Below are 12,089 nucleotides of genomic sequence, written 5' to 3'. Positions count from 1 at the left end.
TAACGAGGATTCAGAACAACTTGGCGACAAAAATGAAAAGGGCGAAAAGGACAAGTTCTAGAATTCACGAAATTTCCGGGGACGCTGAGATGCGTGAAACAAATCAACGAGGTACAGAAGCTAGCGGCATCACTAACAGTGAATCTAGTGAATCTAGAATATTGGAAATTCTGTGCTGCCCGCCTTATACTTCTAATCAAATTCGAGCTTGAATAAAGATGCTTGTCTTGGACATCGACCAAAACTGCACACTTAGAAATTATTATTTATATACGAGACGTAATTCAGCTTTGACGTAAATCATGGAACGTAAACAAACATGGCATGTAAAATTAAGTGTTCTGAAACTGAAACATATGCAACTTGACGAAAAATGCGTTTGATTGAATTGATTCTTATGTCAAAAGGGCCGCTTGCATGTGTCGGTCTCAGGGCACTGACATTTACATGTCTTTTTCGAAGTGTGTAGAATAAAGGCAGTTATATATGCCCTTCAAGAAATATCAAGCTCACAAAAATGACTGGAACAAGCATAAAGTTTATACAAGAAAACCTTCATCACGCAAAGGCAGCTTCAGCTATTTTCAGCAGAACATTATTTTATATTTACATGTGTGTGAAAACATAGAAAACACTCCTGAAACTGCAAGACTTCAAAAAGTTCTCTCGAAAGATCATTCTAACGGTCTTGGAACTCTTAAAAAGACTGACGGATATTTTTACTGAAAACTCAAATGAAACTCTGTAACTGATGATGCAAACCCATTTTCCAGGGTCCCTTCCTACTGATGATCAACTACAAAATCATGATTGCATGCAAAATGCCACATCTTCAGACCGTGGTAAACGTGATAGATCTTCGGAAACAAATGTCTCTCTATGTGGGCTAGAAATGTCAAATGAAGAGGCTGAAAACTTTTCCGTTAGAATATTTACAAACTCTAGAATAGATTCTTTTAGTTCTTTTAAATCCCTTGGCCCAGATGGAATTGTTCCAGCAGAATTGTAAATCTATAATAATTCCTGTTTTAGTTAAATTGTTTAAGTCTAGTTTCTTATTGGGATACATCCCAAAAAAAAATGGAGACTAGTTCGAGTGGTATTCATAGCAAAGGTGAACACAAGAGTTAAATCTTCACCAAAATCATTTAGACCAATAAGCTTGTCGTCAATATTTTTGAAATTAATGGAAAAATTCTTGAAAATACTTCTTAATAAACCATTATGTAAGACTCAATATGCTTACCAGTCAGGCAAGTCAACAAAAACAGCTCTTCATACTCTTATTAATAAAATAGAAAAATCCTTTGCAGCTAAGGACATTCTACTAGCAACGTTTCTTGATATTGAAGGTGCATTTGATAATGCATCTTTCACGCCGATGATAAGCGCCATGAGAAATCGTGGTTTTAATAAAAACGTTATCAACTGGGTTGTACAAATGCTATCCAAAAGAGAAATATCAACTAATCTAGGAGATTCAGTAGTGAAAGTAACAGCTGTAAAAGGCTGTCTTCAAAGAGGTGTTTTTCCCCCCTTCTGTGGTATCTAGTTGTTGATGACCTTCTTTTAAAACTAAAGCATCAAGGATTCGAAATAATTGGGTTTGCGGATGACATTGTCATTATAGTCCGTGGAAAATTCGATAAAATTGTTTTCGACAGAATGCAAAAAGCATTAAAATTCACACTATCGTGGTGCAAAGATGAGGGATTGAATGTCAATCCTACAAAAATAACTATTGTACCTTTTACTAATAGGCGTCAAACCTCTATCACTGATCTTAAACTAGGAGACGTAAAGCTGTCACTGTCTTTAGAAGTAAAGTTTTTAGGAGTAACTTTAGATAGTAAACTCTGCTGGACTTTTTGGACCTGCAAAAGAACGTTTGGAAAAAAAAAATGGGGTCTGAAGCCAAATATGATACACTGGATATACTCGGCCATAGCTAAACCCAGGATTACCTACGCCACACTTATATAGTGGCCGAAAATTAAGCAACAAACGGCACAAGTCATACTAAACAAGCTACAAAGGCTTGCTACTATTTCCATAACTGGAGCAATGCGTAGTACTCCCTCTACAGCCTAAGATGCTTTACTCAATATCCTTCCTCTTTATCAATTTATTCAACTGGATGCAGTGAAAAGTGCTCTAAGGCTCAAACGGTCCATGAATTTCTTCGATGGAGATCTTATTGGACATTTGAGCATTCTAAAAGAGTTTCAGATAAGTCCATTAGTATTGATGAACGAAGATTGTATGCTAAAGCGACATTATTTCAACCTTAATTTTCAAGTTCCTGATGTGACTCGCGTTGACTGGCATGCAGGAAGACTGAATATTAGTCCTGGATCAGTAATTTTCTATACAGATGGATCGAAACAAGATAATATGGTCGGAGCTGGTATTACCGGCCCTGGGGTTAATTTCTCGGTGTCCATGGGAAAATGGCCGACATTATTTCAAGCCGAAATATATGCCATCTTAGAATGTGCAACGATTTGCATAAAAAGGAACTATAATAATGCGAATATTTGCACTGAATGCTTTGAAATCAAAAACTTACACGTCAAAACTGGTGTAAACTATTACAGCAACTGTCCTGTCGAAATACGGTTAACCTTTATTGGGTTCCAGGTCATTATGGAATCGAAGGTAACGATAAAGCTGATCAATAGGAAAAAATAGGGTCATCCACGAAATTCATTGGTCCTGAACCATTTTTTGGACTTTCTTTTTGTGCTTTAAAAATGGAGCTAAAAAACTGGGGAAAAAACAAAGGTACAGTACAACTGGACCAGTACCTTAAACTCTCGGCAATCTTAAAGTGTAATAAATTTCATAAGGAATGTATTCCCTGGTTTGTTATAATTGCTTACAACAGTAGGGGTAGTTACTCAACGAATAGTGGCTTACCATTACGTTATGGCATAAATATTATGGTATTATGTCCCCGACATAGGGAAAAAACTCAATCACACAATTAGAGCTTTCGAAACATAGACACATAATGTTACTGAAACGCGGTTTTCTAACGCCACTAGGGTGACAAAAACATGACCTTTTTCCCTCGTCATACATTTGAACATTTAACTATTATAGATTATTTTTCCGAGTTGAAGTTTAAGAAGCACTCTATTTCCAAAGTTTAGTCGCTAGGTGCCCAAGTAACAATTCAAGCTGAACAGTAAGAACAGAAGCTGATTATTAGTTGATTTAAGGTGTACAAAGCTGATTAACAGCAGGCTGAATACATAGTTGATTAGTAGTGCATGAAGCTACTTGTATCCCCATAACTCAACCTCAATAAATTAGCTGATCTAAAGATTGAACAAGCCTTATTTTAGCTTAACACTACTCCATAAATCAGCAATGCACTACAAATATTTTGATAGCCTGATTTGTTAAATGCAGTTAGTTTCACTCGGTGCATTTCCGGCATTTTAGTTCTACTAAATTCACTGCCTAACTTTCTAATCCCAAGCAGCGGCAGCAGTAGAAAGAAGGTAGAGGAGCTTATTAGAAATAGTTCCAGGTAGAAGTGGGCTGCGATGACGTCGGAAGTATTAACATTTGTATTTCTGTATTTTGACTGCTATATTGCACTGAACTTTCAGACAGAATTCCAAAAATACAACTCAATTATGGCACTTAAGTAGCTTCCACATGACCATCGAAATAAATCGCGCACTTGTGTCTACATTGTGTTGACTAAGCTTGAAAATGAGAGGAATGTTTTACTGTCACCAGCTGTTGTTTACAACTCAGCATTGCTGTACAATACTCTTCCGGTTGCTGTTATTCAACTTAAATTTGACGTGTTTCAAGTTTATGATCATACCAAGGGGTGGTCACTCTACACATTTGTTTTGCGCCAACTTTTTTCTCAGTGTACCTCAGTGTGCCGCAGCTGTACCGGCAGTGTCAAGAAGTCATTGAACTGACTTTTGATTGCTTGTGGATAATGCCTTGTTTGGCAACCCGGTATTTTAACAGCTCTTATTTTTGTTTTGTTTTTCAATGTTTTCAAAAACGATACGGACTCCAGTTGGAACTTCACACTGGATGCATCCGTCTCCAAGGATGCCTGCAACGGACGAGCTCCGTTGCTACACGATCCTTCTATCTTCGGCGGAAGGCCGACCCCGCACCACGAACGTCAATCATTAGTCAACCAACCCTTCTGGGAGCCGGCGGAGGAAATGGATTTGCACCGAATTTTTCACCGCCCAAGTATCATCCGTCGGAAAACTGGAAACCAACACCGGCCGGAACACACGTTGGACTGATGAAGGACGCACCGCTGACCCGAAACGGACCAGCCAATTTTCCAAGCTGAACTACTTGTCAGAGTCCACCAACCCGTACACCCTGCAGGACAATTTGATCAGCTTCAAGGTCTACAGCGCCTCCAAGAACAGTCGCTTCCCAGGCCAGCAAAAATCACATTCTCCACTTCTTCAATAACCCACCCGTATGCCGTCCGAGGATCTGCTACTGACTGCATTCACCACCAAGGACTGCCACCCGTCGCAAGTGCGAATGTTCCCGCTAAAATCGAGAAGTTTCTCCTCCGAATTTGTCGAGTTCCCGAGCGTACCCCTGGCGGTGAACGTCATCATGAAGTGCAACCACAGCGCGATGATCACAAATGCACAGAACTCCCGTTCATTATGAGGCTGTGCTTCTCATCCTCCAAGAAGATGAACGGTGCGTGGACCAACGAGAACACCGAAAACACGTTAGCTGGGTGTGCCCTAGTTTGATTTTGGCACACTGTGTAGAGTGACCAACCCCTTGGATCATACCTTTTGCCACACATATTCTTAAGTGGTCCTGTAGGTTTGATTGATGCCTGTGAATTAGCGACTGCCGGTTCGAATCCCGAAATGCAAAGGTAATGTAATATGTAAATCCAATTAATCAGCATCTTGTAGTCCCATAAAAATATATAAGATATGAAGCGGTCTTCCATTATTTTTTTTTCTAAATAAAACTAGAAGACTGAACAAGGGTTGGAGAAGACTGTTATTCAATGCCCTAAAAAGCTTATAATTTATATATCTGTTAAGCTTTTGACGGATTAAAATCACCAGATTTAGATGTTTAAAAGCTGAACAAAGGTTAACGTGGTCTATGTACAATAATTATTCAAGCTAAGGCCAATTAAAATCTATTTAACAACACTTCTTCTTTCTTTTATTTAACGTCGCTCTCTGTTCCGCAATCTAGTGCCAATCACCGACGGACATCGATTGCCATCCATTGACGGCAATCGAAAGTGCAGGAAGGCAGCTTCCACACCTGCGTAGGATATCGCACCCATTCACAACACACATGGGCCGGGACCAACGGCTTTACTTCCCTTCCGAAGGAAGACGTGACCAGAGATTTTTATGCCTCAGAAAAATCCCACCGACCTCGGCTGGGATTGAACCCAGACCCATCGGGGTGTTAGAAAGCAGTCACGCTTACCACTACACCACCGGCGCCGGCTATTTAACAACACTTGTTAAGCATCAAATTGTTACCTGGGTGGTGTTGCAAACCCAATAACCTAATGGGAAGTGATATGCTCAACAACTTTATCCAAGACCGAAAGACGATACGAGTTGATCCAGAAAAAATATCACCATTTTATAGAAGCAATGACTATTTGATTTAAGAAAAAAAGAAAAAGGAAAAGAAAGATTAAAAATCAGTTAGGCATTGCTTCAGCAAAATTCTACTAACTTTTCGGGATCAACTCGAATCGTTTTTCAACCGGTCTTCTACAAATTTTTTTTTTTATAATTACTTTATTTGTACAGGCTCAATCGAATAAACTTTACAGAGCCGAGTTATCCTTTCCGTTATACATTATTACTGTCTTATTTTTAAAGTTAAAAGAACTGGACCGAGTACTCGCGGTTGTCTCTAGGTTAGTGGAGATTTACAATTTTTTGGATGGGAAAAGGGAAGAAGGAGGTTTTAAATGTGGTTTACGATACAACTATTTAATTAATCCTAAAGCATGACATTATTTCTATTCATCTTGAAAACAAACATTAAAAAAAACCCACACGTACAAAATACTAACTAAACACAGGTTAATCAAACTTACAATCTTAGGTTAATATCCTTAAAGTAAACGTATATGAGTTTCATAAACTCCAGATCGCATAAACTGGAACATTAGGTTGTCTACCTCGAGCCCGAAGGGAATCATAAAAATGAGATCTGACTCCACGATACTCCGCACAAGACCAAAGGATGTGATCAGCGTCTTGGTAACCTTGTCCACATTCACAGAGATTGCTGTCTCCTAACCCCACACGGAACAAGTGAGCGTTTAGACAAAAGTGATTGGACATGAGACGAGACATCACGCGTATGAAGTCTCGACCCAAGTCCAACCCTTTGAACCATGCAAACTTCGACACCTTAGGGATAATTGAATGTAGCCATCGTCCCAAGCTCCCTTCACTCCATTGATGTTGCCAGCTAACGAGCGACTGCTGACGATAAATAGAGAAAAATTCATCGTAGGCGATTTGTCGATCATAAATGTCGCCTTCCATAGCGCCCACCTTCGCAAGTGAATCCGCTTGGGTAAAGCGCATGGGTAAAGCACCAAGCAGCTTTCGTATTTTCAAGAGAAAATACGAGAAGTGCCTTACCGGCCTAATGGAATGGATAGCCTCGACAGAACTGAGACTATCCGTGAAAATAAAGTAGTGGTCTGGAAGAAGTGAAGCTATTGTTTCCAAAGTGTAGCGAATTGCTGCCATTTCAGCCACATATACAGAACCAGGAGCTTCAAGTTTTCAAGAGGCGCTATGAAATTCATTATAAACACCAAAACCAGCGAACTCCTCTATTAGAGATCCATCTGTGAAAAACGTTCTTGCAGAATCAACATGGCCAAGCTTTGCAGAGTATAATGACGGAGCAATCATAGGACGATGATGCTCTGAAATTCCGCGGATTTCCTGCGTCATAGATAAATCAAAATTCACTGAATTGCCGAAATCGGAGAAGACTACACGATTGGGAATATTTCTTGAAGGGCTGACATCCTGTGTTAAATATAGGTAGTACAAAGTCATAAAACATGTTTGAGGATTTAGCTCCAGAAGCTTCTCAGAGTTTTCGATCACCAGTGCGTTCATTACTTCGCAACGGGTGAGGAGCCTCAGAGATAACTCTGAAACTTCGACAATGTTGTTGAGCATATAATTTACTATTGTGGTATCAGCGCTGCCAGGTCATTTTCAGAAAAATCTGGACCAGTTAAAATATAAAATCTGGGAAATCTGGAATGCTCCAAAAATCCAGTTTTTAAATAATGCTATTGAAATCAAAGTGATGTGTCAATCTCCCGTAAAAATCGGCCTGGAATTTATGTAAAGTACTAGAATGGTTATGAATTATATGCTTAAACAAATTATATAAAGCAAATAACCTGTTAGTATTGCTAAACTCATCCAAAAGTTGAAAAGTTTTGACACAGTGTACCCAAAAAAGTTTAAATATCCATTACGCAGCATTTCAAAAATTGAGTTAAATGTGGGTTAATACTGCAGAAAATATGTTTAGAATTGTTTTTCAAACTGTAACTTTTTTAAAAAGAATGACAAGCAACGAATCAAGCAAATTTGATGGGATGATTTTTTTAAACTAATAGTCGATGTAATCCTTACTATTTGAGGCAGTATCAGAATTTTTTTATTAGTTCTAAATAGTTCTAATAATGCCCTGAGGTTGATCAGATTTACAATGTAATTCTTGATATCATACAACACACAACACTCAGTAGACCAGTAGGTAATTTTATTTCGAATCAAAATTCACCTGGCTGAAGTGGGAATCAAAGCCTAACATTGTGGTACTAACACACAGTTTACCTAAACTACTCCACTATTCGCATGACTATTGTGAATAATTTTATTCCAAAGAATAATTTTATTATATTTTTCCTGTCTACATTTACTTGGAACTCTTCACAGGATATGTTCGCCATTTTTTTTAGATCAATTTGAATCATCCTCGAATTCCAAACTTTTCCAGTAACATTCTAAGAGTTCTTAGGATTACCTCTTGTAATCTCGTATAAATCACTCTCCAATTTTACAATTCCAGCGAACTGTTAATAATTCCCATTAATTAATTAATTAATTAAGTAATTAATTTTCTCTATGAAATTCTTAAAATATTCATAATAATAATTTCCTTGGTACACTCTTCAGAATGACCGTCACGCTCTTCTCAGGCTCATCTGATAATTCACTTTGAACTGCGTTGTAGGTAATGATAGAATTGTTTTGAAATCCTCTTCAGTATCATCTCAAGTACTTTGCCAAAATGGTTTTAAAAGTCTCCCAGAAAATGCGCCTAAAATTTTATTAAAATTTATCTCCATAGAAACATTGGACAGAATCCCATTGAAATTATTTTCACGATTCGTATCAGCATACTCCTTAAGTTTCAAGATAAGAATTTTCTATGATTTCTCTTCCGGATTGTATTTCCTTTATTAAAAAATCTCCATGCAATTGTTATCAGAGTTGACAAGACAATTGACACCGTCTTCAACCAGAGGTTGCACAGACTGAATATTTACCACTAGACAACGGACAACACACCGCACCCAGTACACCAGCGGGAATCGAACCCTCACTTCGTGGCACTCACGACGACTGGAAAGACGATTAAAAATCTGGAAAATCCAGATAAATCTGGAATACTGGCAACGCAGTGTGGTATTGAGATTAGTGATGATTGGGACATTTGAAGCGCCCCCTAGCGACAAAACTCTACGACTAGACACTGAAGAAGTTTGTATGTAGTAAACGAAATACGGACCTGTTATAGGGTATGTTTTTAAATGATAGTGAAAGTGAATAGTGAATAGTGAAAGTGATAGAACTAAAAGGAAAAACAACGTAATAAGGCTTTCATTTAGAAAACAAACAATGGTACAGAAAAGATGTTGTTTCTGGTGAAATTTCGTAGACAGCCTATCTGTTGCATGTTTTTTTCACTTAATTTGGACTCGTAATGATTGACCAACCGATTAATCTTCCTGCGTGGGATGTCCAAAACTGTAGTTCTTATTTTTGGCCCGGAAGCTAGCTATCTAAGGGGGCGAATATTAAAGCAAAGAGCTGATAATATTGTTCCATTCCATATTTACCCTTGAATCAAGAACACCTTAATTCGTCGCATAACTATACTCTTTGTTTTAGTATGAAGGTCAAATATAGTAACTACGCCGCTAAAGCTTCTCCACCTTAAACAAACGAAACCATGAACCTTGTCTATGATGACCCCAAACGCACAAGAACGACCGAAGCCAAAAAAAAATTGCAACCTCATCAGTGGTGGTGATCCCGATCCGAGGGGTTGCGGTACGCAGCTGCGCGAGACACAATCCGCCACGCCGCCCTAAAGGAACTGCCGGTGCTAACCAAGAAGAAATAGTGCTATAAAAAAATCGTATAACCTACTCTCATAAACGTAAATGATCGAATGATACTTCAAGAAGGTCGTTCACTTTTTCGCTATCTTTGCAGCAGCAGCAGCAGCACCAGCAATCAGATCACCGAAGAGATCTCGTAGACCCAGCCGGTTTCGGTTCCCTATTTAGTCGTTACCGTGTGTGTAGATACGACGAGTGGATGTCTCCGACTCGAAATGGGTGAACCTTTTGCGCCGAGCTGCGTTCATGACGTGGCCCAGTTATAGTTTTTGCTCTCGCTGGCCGTCGTTTCGGATCAATCTCTTGGAACCGAACTCGGTCGTGTAGCGGAGTCGGTGTGCGATGTGACCTTTAGTTTTTTCGTTCCTGCCTTGCCTTCTGCTACCCTGTGGCCTTGGATGGCGGCGGCAGACAGTGGTGGTATGGTATGGAGCGGTGAACCTCAAGACATGAATTTGTTGATTGTTCTGAAGGGTTGCTTTTTGTGGCGTTCTGGGATGAAAATAATGCACGTTTTCCAAGGGCATTTCTGATTCTACATATATCTCAGCAGAAGTCTACAACAATTTTATGACGAAAGAAGAATAATTACTTAGGGCATCAACAAGAATCGCAAGAAGAACAAGCATCATAACACACGTTCATTTCATCACCAAAAGGGGTCAACCGTTCTAGAAACGTGTACCATTTAACCGCAAGTTGCCAGTATTCGGTGTTAGCCAGCTTATAAATCATACCCTTAACATTCGAGATCACCCTCAACTTTATACACACACCTGTATACTAACGTTCATCCGTCTCGAACGATCCTGCGGCGATAATCATTTTCATTGAAAAATAAACGGAGCAAGAGCACGCAAAAAAAACCTGATCTACATACGCAAAGTTCCACACGGGTTATTCAATTTCATCATCCTTCATAAATAGTTGCACTCTTGGCCCTCTACGAGCGGGGTCTCCGCATAGCAGTGCAATCAATTGACAGTGGATTAAATCGGACTAGTGGAGGCAGGACATCACAGCATCGCTGGCCTTGGCCTTTGCATTTGGATCACGCACTTGGCACCGAGATGGGCTATAAAATTCGCAACAACAGTGACAATAGTGTCGATGATGATGGTCGTGATCGACTTGATCGGAGTAGAGAGAAATAAGAAAATCACGCTCCGCTCGGTGCTCGGCGGTACGACCTTGACATTCGGGAGTGCACCAGCTATGGCGAGGGAGTTGGAACAGGTACAGTTCGTAGGCGACGAACCTGAAAGTGTCACAATTGCCCTAGATTTGGCATCGACAGGTTCGTAAAACTTGGACTTAAGTCAATAGGAGAGAGGTTTTAAATCGCATTTCATTGAACCACAGCAGCGGGTGTTCCGTTTCAACAACACAATCCAATTACCTTAAGAGGATGTGCAGACAAACGACTGCAATAAATAACAATTTATATTTGTATCATTGCAACCCAGTAGCTGGTTCTCCCCACCCACGTCCGTTCAGCATGAAACCGGAGAAAATACATCGTAACAAACTTGAAACCATAACGCACGTGCCGGTTGCATCAATTGGCTGGTTCCCGATCGGGTTACTCATCACCACCCATGAAGATGACGATGCTGATGCTCCCAGAATAAATACGGTACGACTGTCGGTACTGGCATCGATATAGTGCACGTGTTCAGCGTACGGGATTGACCGATTCATAACTTAAAAATTGCAGCAATATTCCACACAAAAAAAGGCAACCACGGTCGACTGTGACTCAAATTTGGCACCTGGGTGGCAGAAAGATTTGTGTTCGATTCAATTGGGTCGAACTTGCCACGCACTTGGCACTTTGGCAGAACCAACTACAGTCACTCACTCACTCACTACCAAGCGAGCTCAACACTTCACGGCCGATCGAAAGACATGTGTGTGGTATCTGCCGTGGTTCGTTACTGATATTTTTCCCCCTATGGTGCCACTTCTTCGTTGTCGTCGTCATCTCTTTGCATTCAATTAAATAAGATCGAAATTTTCGCTGATGCAATATTTTTTTTTTAAAGCGGCAACAGCCGGGCGGCGGTGTTCATGTGACAGTTTCGTGCTGGTTTTGGTTGCCATGGCGGGTGGTTAGCACTATGATTGACTTACTTGAAATAATTACATTCAACGCACCTATATCCGATACTTGGTGGATAACTACTTCATCAACGGACCACTTCTTGACCTTGCCGTACGGTCCGTGGAGGCGTTTTTGTTTTAATGATTTCGGTGGTATTAACTTGCCTGCAAGTGGAACAGCGTGCGGCCGGAGTTTCGACGACCTCGAGTGTTGGTTTAAGCGCCTGGATTTTGCGCTTATTTTTGGAATATGTTTTACTCAGAATAATGCTGTGAAGTGCCACAATTTCGCCATTTTGGACAATACTTTACAGTACTTTCTTTTTTCGATTTTCCTGGTCAATAGTTCGAATTTTTTTTATTGATTTTATAAATAATGTTTGTAGCCAACAGTTGAACATGTGCTACAAGAAAATGTATATGCATCTATCAATTTAATTTGATATTTATTTGAAGAGCCGCACTGGAACCAGTTTACCAAACAAAAATTAAAGCAAAAACTATTTTGTATAATTTTAATCCC

The sequence above is a fragment of the Ochlerotatus camptorhynchus genome, unplaced genomic scaffold (assembly GCF_037179485.1).
Source record: "Ochlerotatus camptorhynchus isolate MF236.1 unplaced genomic scaffold, CSIRO-AGI_Acam_v1.1 ptg000097l, whole genome shotgun sequence".
NCBI lineage: Eukaryota > Metazoa > Arthropoda > Insecta > Diptera > Culicidae > Ochlerotatus > Ochlerotatus camptorhynchus.
The sequence above is the reverse complement of the archived record's forward strand: the minus strand, read 5'-3'. Positions refer to the sequence as shown.